This window comes from Rhinolophus sinicus, linkage group LG16 (genome assembly GCF_036562045.2).
Source record: "Rhinolophus sinicus isolate RSC01 linkage group LG16, ASM3656204v1, whole genome shotgun sequence".
NCBI lineage: Eukaryota > Metazoa > Chordata > Mammalia > Chiroptera > Rhinolophidae > Rhinolophus > Rhinolophus sinicus.
The window spans coordinates 18,697,088-18,707,462 of record NC_133765.1 but is presented as its reverse complement, the minus strand read 5'-3'; the positions used below and the strand labels follow the sequence as shown (position 1 = coordinate 18,707,462).

The 10,375-nt window shown below is 45.6% G+C and overlaps 1 non-coding gene across 1 annotated transcript; it reads left to right on the top strand.

Moving 5' to 3' along the window:
- The first annotated feature begins 206 nt into the window (after positions 1-206).
- On the top strand, positions 207-6,252 carry LOC109439690 (uncharacterized). The gene is made up of 3 exons (XR_012492705.1): positions 207-3,100; positions 3,232-4,526; positions 6,138-6,252. It is a non-coding gene; the product is annotated as an uncharacterized LOC109439690 (transcript).
- The last annotated feature ends 4,123 nt before the right edge of the window (positions 6,253-10,375 follow it).

Below are 10,375 nucleotides of genomic sequence, written 5' to 3'. Positions count from 1 at the left end.
TCACAGTGGCTTCCAACCGGCCACCACTCTGACCTTGGCATATGTGACCTGGAAGGGTGGTGAGTTCTTAGAAAAAGTGACCCCATAATGGGCACCAAATAGGAAAGTCCAGAATTGAGACAGTCTTGGAAGCAGAATGAGAGTGGGCTTCAGAAGGGATATCTTCTTGCCACATGGGTCCTCAGTCCATCATATGGGCCATTAAGGGTCGCTATGAGTCAATGGTTTGCGTGCATATTTAGGGTCAACCTGCTCTTGCCTCAAGCCTTAACCCTCTTCCAAGAGAGATGTTTTGTTTAAATAACTTCTCCTTGTTGTGGAATCTTTCCCATCACTTCAGGATTGCTCAAATCTCAAGGATTTGCAAAGGTTCCATAAGGTTTCTCCTGAAAAGGCAAAACAGTCTCTTCTGTTTTCTGTGTGGACCTATATTCTGGGACCCTTACCCAGTGACATCTAGAGCGTTCAGTAAAATAATCTAAAATAATGAATCACATCGCTGCATTTCTTAGGTGAGTCATAGGCATAGGACCTGGACAGATTGTGATCATGGATCCAGCAGGGGGCGCTGTTGGCTGTCCCGTGAAGGAGCAAGTTCTGGGTTCTTTATGGTGGGGATTCACTTGGAGGCTCCAGGGGTGCAGTCAGTATAAGAGCATTTTTATCTGAAGGAGTTATAAATCTCTTCTTAATTAGAACCAAAAACTAAACTATGCCAACTGAGTATTTACAGCTATGTCTGTTTGTTATCAGCCACTGAAGAGGTGCTATGAGAGGAAAAACTAAAGAGTAGAACAGGAACACCCACAGGGGAAGGTGCCTATGTGGGTGCTGGGCTGAGGGTGTGTGGGAAGTTGGGCCAATGAGGCCTAAACAACGAGAGTGGTGTTTAATATGGGATTTTCAGAATAAGTAGGTGTGTGATGTTTACCTGTGAAGGTCAGAATGTTGTAATAATAAGCAAGAAGGCAACAAAGGAACATACGGGCTTTCAAATACATGAGAAAAGTTGCTTTTGGGCCATGTATCTGATTATTGGAGTAGGGAGGGATACCAGGAGGAGCTCCTCGGAAAGTGACAGGAGAGCTGGGGAGGCAGGTAGAGGACAGATTATTGTGATAATCTCTGCTAAGAAGGGCACAAAGAGTCACTGAAGGACTGTAAGGTGGGGAGTGACAGCTCCATTGGCATCCATTCAGTTGCTCTCCAGCTGAAATGAGGATAAAATGATCAAGACAGGATAGGAGGCTGTTGGTCCCATCCTGGGGAGAAGATGGAGGCCAGATCTAGGATAGGTAGAGTGAAGATGAAGAGAACAGAGAAGATTCAACACCTATTTCTGTTGTAAAATACACTGGACTTAGGCTTTGCTTGGGTGTTGTGTGTGAGGTAAGTGGATGTGTCTAGGGAAACTTCCATGTTTCTGGTTGGGATTTTGGATGGATAATCATAGTCCAAATGAGAGGGACATTCACATTTTAGCCTTGGGTTAAGGAAAGTGAATATCTGTGTATTTCTCTTTTGATTAGCTGATTTATTTATTTTCAATTCACAAATATTTACTGAACAACTACTAAGTATCAGTATGTTCCAGATATTTAGTGCTACAATAAGCACACAGCATCGTCAGGGTCATGGGCATGTTTTGTGTTTTCATCTGACTTCTATAAAATATACTGAGGTAATGATTTCTGTGAATTAGTCAGAAGGCATCATTTACAGGAATATAATGTACATTTCTGAAGGTAAGGAATGGAGTGACTGGCTATATATATAATGTATAGATCTATACCTCTATCTATCTATCTATATGTCTAAAACCATTGTCACTAGAAAACTTGATAAGATGAAATCACTGGGGGAAATAATGGTGGTACTATTTATAACATGAAGAGAACAATGTCTGACACGTCGTAAGCACTAGAGGAGCATCTGGTGAATAATTAATCCATTGTATAAACAGAAAGGTGGTCAGACACTGTACCAAGAACTTCTGTGTCGTGATGCTGAAGCATTGCAACACCAACAATTCGACACATCCCCACAGGTCCAGTCTCATCCACGCTCACCCCAGCTGATGGAGGATGCTCATTTGTTCCCCACCTAAAGGCTGTGGATTTGTGGCCACATCCTAAAGGATTGACCATCTCAAGTTCATCAACTTCATCAAGTTCATCAACTTCATCTCTAGGTGGAAGACCAACAGGAGAAACAGGTCTCATTTCTTAATAATTCTGGTCTCTTCTTGGAGGGCTCCCTGTGCATTGTTATAATATTAATGGACCCTGGCCCCATCATAGGTGAAGATGGGGACCAATGAAGAAGGTTATGGAGACTGGCCTGCCATAGTAAGAAGTGCCGTGTGATAACAGACAGTGGATCTGGTCACCTCAGGCCTCCAAATAGAAGGTGTGGAGGGGTGTAAATGTCCTCTGCCCTTCTGCTCACTGGATGCAGGATATGTTCTATCTGAGAGATCAGTCACTTATGGCCCCAAGAACATAATTATCTGAATGGTGAGAGGAGCAGGGGTGACTTCATGATGAGGAGTCCACATCTTTGAAGTAAGGACTGAGGTGTGTGGATGCCTGATGCACAATAGCAGCCCCTGGGGGATAAGATGCCCTGTGTGGGGTGGGTGGTGTGCCAGGCAGGGCTGCTGTTCATCTCTCTCTCTCTGCTCATCCCCAGGATATCCATCTCAGTTATAAGTGAACCTGGACTCTGAGACAGCAGAGGTGCTGTGGACCTGTCCCTGAGGGTCTGTTGTAGGGGTGTGTGTGGGGGAATCTCAACTGAGAAAACATGCCTGGAACCCTGCCTTGTGCCCTCTGCTCTGTGCTCACTGGGGACCAGCAGCTGTGACTTCTAGGGCCCTAGGAGCGGCTCCCCTACCCCCCTCACCAGTAAATGTAAGCCCAAGGACACCAGGGGGAGGGAACAATTTGCATGAAGGGTTCCTTTCTACCCTCCCAGGAGGAGAGAAAATAAGAGTGAGTCTGTGCAGTTCTCTCACGTGTGGGGCTCAGAAGCAGAGCCTGCAGAGTCTCCACCATGGCCTGGACCCCTCTCCTCCTTGCCCTCCTCGCTCACTGCTCAGGTGACTGGCTGTGAAAGCAGGAGAAGTGAATATGGGGGACTCCTGGGCTGCTTTTTTCACATTCATTTTGAGAACATGCTGTGAGAAACAATGCCAACCTCACTCTCTGTGCCTTCATTTCTCCATTCCAGGGTCCTTGGTGCAGGCTGGGCTGACGCAGGAAGCCTCAGTGTCAGGCTCTGTGGGACAGACGGTCACCCTCTCCTGCACCGGAAACATCAATAATGTTGGAAGATATAGTGCAGGCTGGTACCAAGTGATTCCTGGTGCTGCCCCCAAAACTGTGATGCTCAGAAATTCTCGGCCCTCAGGGATCCCAGGTCGGTTTTCCGGCTCCGGATATGGCAACACGGCCTCCCTGACCATCACGGGCCTCCAGCCTGAGGACGAGGCTGATTATTACTGCTCAATGTGGGATTACAGTCTCAGTGCTGGCACAGTGCTCCAGGCCTGTGGGGAAGTGAGACAAAAACCTCCCCACTTCCTGTGACCACATTCATGACTGCTTGTGACAAACAACAAAGAGGGTGACTGGGAAAGAATCTCGAGTATCAGAGTCTGCATTTCCAAGTACAGATAAATGTTCAAGGGACAGTGACAGTCACTCCCCTTCATTGTTTTTAATAGTAGTTTCATTGAGATACAATTATCGTGCCTTAGAGTTCATGCATATAAAGTACTTTTTTTTTATTTTAGTATATTTACAGAGTAATGTAGCTGTCACCAAAATCTAATTTAAGAACATCTCCATCATCCTACAAAGAAAATCTCCATCCGTTTGCAGCCATTCCTCATCAATTCTCTACTCAGTCCTAGTGAACTGCTGATCTACCTTCTGTGTGTATACATTTGCCTGTTCTAGACGTTTCACATAGATGGACACAGAAAATAGGTGGATGTTTGTGGCTCTTTTACTTCACTTAGTCCTTGTGCATAATGTTTATGAGATCCATCTATGTTGTAATATGGGTGAGGCATCCATTTTTTTATTTCCACCTAACATTCCATTGCATGAATATAGTTCGGTTTGCTTATCCATCCATCCATCCATTGATGGACATCGGGTTATTTTTCATCTTTTGGCAATTATATGTAAAGCTGCTACAAACACTTGTGCATGTGCTGGGAATATTTGTGTACAAGCTTCATATTTTGTTTTTGTAGATATAAGTGTCCATTTCTTGAGTATAGACACCTAGGATTGGAATTGCTGAGTTATATGGTCACTTAAATTACATTTTTAAAGGAACTGTCAGAGGTTTTGCAATATGGCTGCACTGGTTAAATTTCTACCAGCAATGTATAAGGTTGCTTATGTCTCCACATCTTCACAGACAATTGTTTCACATTTTGTAACAGCCCGTGTAGTCTGGGTGAAGTGACATCTCCCTGCAGCTTTGACTTGATTTCCCCGTGGTGAGTGATGGTGAGTGTCCTCTCATGTGCTGCCTGTGTTTTTCAGTGTTGAGCAGCTGAAGCTCTGAGGAATCTCAGGGATCAGTGACATTAAGAGACTTTGGACATAGCTATTGCTGAAATCACACACTCATCAACACAGTAGGACACCCTTGTCCAGGAACAGAATTTCTCTCAGAGACAATGGAATGGGCGTCATGGGGTCAACCTTCCCATGGGAGGACCATAAGATAGGAAAATCCTATGGGATCTGCCTGGGATGGGCACTGCAGCCTCAGACTCACAAGTTTTTTTCATTTTGTTTATTTGTTTATGTGTTTTTCCCCAGGACAGTCCTAGATTGTCCATTACGAGCATGTCTCTTCCTCAGTCAACACTTCAGAGAAACCCAAGGCCCAGCCTGCACCCTCTGATGCCTCAGTGGAGGGCACTCCACTGGGGATCAGGAGTTGGATGGAGCTTGATTGCAGCCCCTCCTGCCATGCTCCCTGTCCCCACCACACACAGTGCCATTTTCATTAACCTCACAGCCCACGTGATCTCCTGAAAACCACCTGACAAAAAGCACATATCAAAATTCTAGGACAAAAATAAAAATTCCAACAAAGAAGAAGAAATGAGACCTGAATAAATATAGAAATAAGCCTGCTAATGAATAGGATAGATTAATATCAAAAATCTGAAAATAATATCTAATTCACTTATGAACACTATGAACTTATTTTAACAAATACCCATCAGATTTCTTTAGGAAATGTGGAATTTCCTTTACAATTACATGAAAAAACTTGTGTACAAAAATAGCCTAGAAACTTTTGCAAATACACAAAATAGAAATGAGATACACATGATTAGATACTGATATACATTTAAAAAAAAAAAAAAGAAAGATTTTGAGGCTATTGGAAAAGGCAAACAGAACACACAAACAAAAATCAATCTACATGTATGAGACTCACAGTACCTATGAACCAGCCGGTGGATGGGTTATAGAGACAGAGACCTGGGGAACTGCACAAGCCAGCTGGGCTCTCAGGGCTTTGGACAGTGGAGAGGTGTGTGCCCTGTGACCAGCAGGGGGCGCTGCGGGATGGCCCTGTGGTCTATACACAACTGCTCAGTGAGGGTTAGTCAATCAAAGAAGACTGAGCCTGAGGGCTGTGCTCCCTGATGGGGACTCAGCAGCTGTGCCCTCTCATGCCTGGCAGAGTCCCCTGATTAGGGACCTTTGTGTGGTCTCAGCAGGTGCTTCCTCCCAGGGCTCTCCCAAGGGGGAAGCCAACTTCCATCCTCCTCAGTCTGGGGTGTGAGCTGAGCTCCAGCACCAGGGCTCAGGGAGGGGCTGGGCAGTCACTGGATGGACACACATTTGCATGGACAGCCCCTCCTCTGGCAGAGGGTGGAGAAGAAAAGGAGGCCTGGGGCAGCCCAGCCCCACTGTGGGCTCAGGGCTGTGTGCACCATGGCCTGGACTCCTGTCCTCCTCGTGCTCCTCTCTCACTGTGCAGGTGGGGACGGGCCTCAGGGATACAGGGAAATTCCCAGCCTGATTCTTTCTTTTTCTTCAAAGAAACTTTACACTGATTCCTGCCCCATCACCCATTTGTGTCTGTGTTTGCAGGTTCCCTCTCCCAGCCTGTGCTGACTCAGCCGCCCTCCCTCTCTGCATCTCCGGGAGCATCAGCCAGACTCACCTGCACCCTGAGCAGTGGCTTCAGTGTTGGGGGCTACCGGATATACTGGTTCCAACAGAAGCCAGGGAGCCCTCCCCGGTATCTCCTGAGTTTCTACTCAGACTCCAATAAACACCAGGGCTCCGGGGTCCCCAGCCGCTTCTCTGGATCCAAAGACACCTCGGCCAATGCAGGGCTTCTGCTCATCTCTGGGCTGCAGCCTGAGGACGAGGCTGACTATTACTGTGAGACCTGGAACAATAATGCTTTTCACGGTGACACACACAGATGGGGAAGTGGGACAAACACATGGCCCTGCTCAGAGTCCTGTTCCATGGCAATTTAAGCTTTTAAACATACTTTCATATGTACAAACAATATTTTGAAGTATCTTTTGGTTCATAATAGCCTACTCCCAACTTTCCATTCAGTGTTTCTTAATACTTAGGAAAACAAATAAATAAAAATAAAAACAAAATAATTCATGGTGGCATTGAAATGTTGCTTGGTTATTCATATGGGACAAAACCACAGCCAAATTGATTTTTCTCTGGAAATAAGGTGACTGAGCCTTTCCTAGCTTTCCTCTTCATCAGAGCACAGGGAGCATCCCAGCAGGTGGACCGACCTCCACAGCATGGACTCTGCTCTCCCAGGGGTCAGAGCAGAGACCTTCCTGTCCCTTCCAGGCTCCTGTGCTCAGGGCTGATGAGCCTGTGTTTCAAGGACAAGGCCCTAAGTTATAAGATGCTATGTGAGGACAAAGGCCCAGGAGGAATTCCAGGCACAGAGGTGGAATGGGTCCCTTCAGGGTGCCCGAGATTTCAGTGGTGATGTCAGGGAAAGGAGGGCTCATCAAAGAGGGAAGTTGGGACCTAAGGACTGGAATCCTCTTTATAGGACATGAGAGAGCAGGGGATGCCCCACAGTTGCTGGGAAAATGCTGAGCCTGCTCTAGGGAAGGTGAGGGAAGTGGGTTCAGGGATGAGATGTTCTTACAGCTGACACCACTTGGGACCATAGATAGGACTCCCACGAGTGAGTTTCCTGAGCCCTCAGGCACTAACTGTGTCCTCTCTCCACTCAGACCCCCACTTTTCAACCATCCAGGGTTGGCTATGGGACATCAGCAGCAGGAACTCCCCAGTATGTCCCTCTGTCACTGATGCTATGAAGCTCTTGGTGAGCCCAGATCTGAGGTCACCTTCTTCTGCACAGGAAGCAGCAGACACATTGGTGGTTAGCATGACAATGGTCCCAAGGGATCCCAGGCGGAGCATTTACTTTGTGACCTAGGACAGAGGTGCCTGATGCTTGGGGGTCCGGCCCTCTTCTCTGGCTCCTGGTTTGTGCACACAGCCTGCTTGACCACCTCTGGGCTCCAGTATGATGAGCAGGCTGATTATCGCAGTCACATGACTAAATACAACCCAATGTCACAAAGAACTCCTGTGCCACGAGGAAGTGAAGTAAACCCCTGCCCTGCACTACCCATGTCTGCCCCATCACTGCTCTGTCCATGACTGTGTCCAACAGCAGCTGAGGTTTTGCTTTCTGCTGTCATGTGAACTATTAAACCAGGTGGGCTCATGTTCTCACCTTGGTCTGTGTTGATGAGGCCAATTAAAATATTTCCTTTTCTTACTGGTCTCCAATGCAAAGAGAATCACTTTTTACCCAGATACACAGCTCTTAACTAATGAACTTGATTAGGCCCAATGTGGATTGGGTAACAGGTCACAAGTGTTCCTTAGGTCAGGAATAAAGGAAGAATCAGTAAAAAAGGGGTGATATATCCATTTATATTAATATTATTTTTATGTCAATCCTCATATTGAAAGAAATTACAAAACTAGACAAATACATATTTAATATATCAGAGAATGAAAAGGAAGTAAGTATTGCCAAGACAAAGGAGAACCAGCAGATATAATCAAGAACACAAGATATTTTTTTTTCCTCTGACAATGTTATATTGTCATGGGAAAGACAGACATAAAAAGCCAAGACGTGTGCAATGGGGACTGGGGAACCTACAAAAGACACAACAGCAGCAGCACCAACCAACTGTATCCACCTGTAAGGGTAACCCAAGTGGAATTATTACCATGTTTGAACCAACAGGATTGTCTGGGCAACTTTAAAGCTTGAACAAGTGTTTCCAGGTGTCACGTGCCAGTAATGAACCGAGGGGCAAGGCAGAAGTCAACTCAACATCAGGTAATCCTGAAATATCTAATAACATAGCATTTCATTTAGCTGTCTGGAGGTCATTAGCGACCTGTAAGAATTAATGGCTCAACCCTAACACCACAGAGGGGACCTTCTCATTGCACTGCCCTGGGTAGTGACAGAAAGATCCGCCTGCAAATATCAGAAGCTCTTCCAGGAGAGCTGGGTGGTGTGAAATAGGCTGGAGGACCTGAGCTCTGAGACCAGCAGGGGGCGCTGGTGGACTGGTCCTAGGAGCTCAGGGTTCTGGGAAAATACTCCACTGGCTCATGCACACTTGGGCAGGCAGTGTCCTCACTGAAGTGAGCCTTTCCTGCACCTGGGCCACCAGGAGCCACATGAGCACTCAGCTTAGACACACACACTTGCCTCGTATCTCATTCTCCTCCCCTCATGAAGTCATTGCCCAGGCCTGATTTACAAGCAAAGATAGATGGACAATCACACAACAAAATTAAATTTCCTTGAGAAACTCGACATACAGTGCTACCTGAGCATGGGATAAGAGACAACTGGGGTGGAGTCACAATGTCACATTGTTGTCACAATGTCAACAATTAGGCCTCAGCAAGCAGAACTCTGGGGCTTCACCACGGCCCAGAGTCCTCTCTTCAGCTTCTCATTCATTGGACAAGGAGTTTCCCTTAGGAGACAGAGGGAAAGGGGCATTTACACTGCCTTTTTCTGCCACCATGTCTGGGCACAGGTGGTGGGTCATCCATAATTTCTGCCACTTTCTAACCCTCCTTTCCAGGGTCCTGGGTCAGATGCCATCCACAGTGTCGATGTTTAAATATTGTGTGTGTGTGTGTGTGTGTGTGTGTATGAGAGAGAGAGAGAGAGAGAGAGAGAGAGAGAGAGAGAGAAATGGATATAAATTTTAAGAAAGAAAAAAACTATATTACAATTATGCTGACGGTAACCACTTTGAGCACCTCTTGTAATTGCAGAAGTCAAACATGACTTATATTCATCTTTTTGTTGGTATTTATTGAGTATTACAATGCTAGTCTGGTTTTATCCTTTCTTAAAATGTATATACATGTTTTGGCTATATATACTAGAGGGCATGTCTCATCTGTCTCACAAACTCATTTTCTCATTCTACCAAAACAATGGAGTCCAACTCACCAGGGACAGTATCAGATTTGAAAAACATAAGACAATCTCATTTATGGTCATAGCTGATAATTACACAAATGACTCAATATAAGACAAAAAAGATTTCATGTTCTATCAAGAATATTCACGTTGGCCCCAAGGGAGGATTTGGGCTTAGGCTGAGATATGTGTGCCATTTCTGGGTGATGAAAGACCTGGAATTTTGGGGAGAGCCAATGTGAAGACGCCATGGTCAGCCTGCAACAGCATGTTCTCTCAGAGAGAAAAGCACTGCTCAGGGGAAGCTAGTCCCTGGTTCAGGCAGTGTCACTCAAGACCCTCAGGGGGCGCTGCTCAGTCTCCTTCCTGCCTGTGAAGGGCTCCGGGGCCCCTGGCTGCGTCTCCCATATCAAGTCTGTCAGTCCCTTCATTCCACACTGGCTCCTAATCCCACCCAGATCTGCCCCATGAGAAAAACTAATGTGACCCATGGTGTCTGGAGAATGTCTGAGACAGTCTGTCCGGTGCAAAGCTCAGGGACCCTGCTGCTAATATGACTCCCAGTGTATTCATGACGAGATGTGTACTAAGTGCATTAGTCCTTGGTCATTATTTAATTGTTCTCTTTCTCATTTTTTCAAAATTTTATAGTGACTTATTGAAACTGCTATGCCTGTGTTTTCAACTTTCTAATTCCTTCTTTTTCTTGTGTGTTAATATTTCTCATTGTCTCAAAATTTGGTAGATATGAACTTACCTGTTTTTCTACACTATTTGAGATATACATATTTTTATAACAATGAAAATAATTTAGTATGAATATTTTTATCTAACAGAGGTGGTGCTCTCAAAC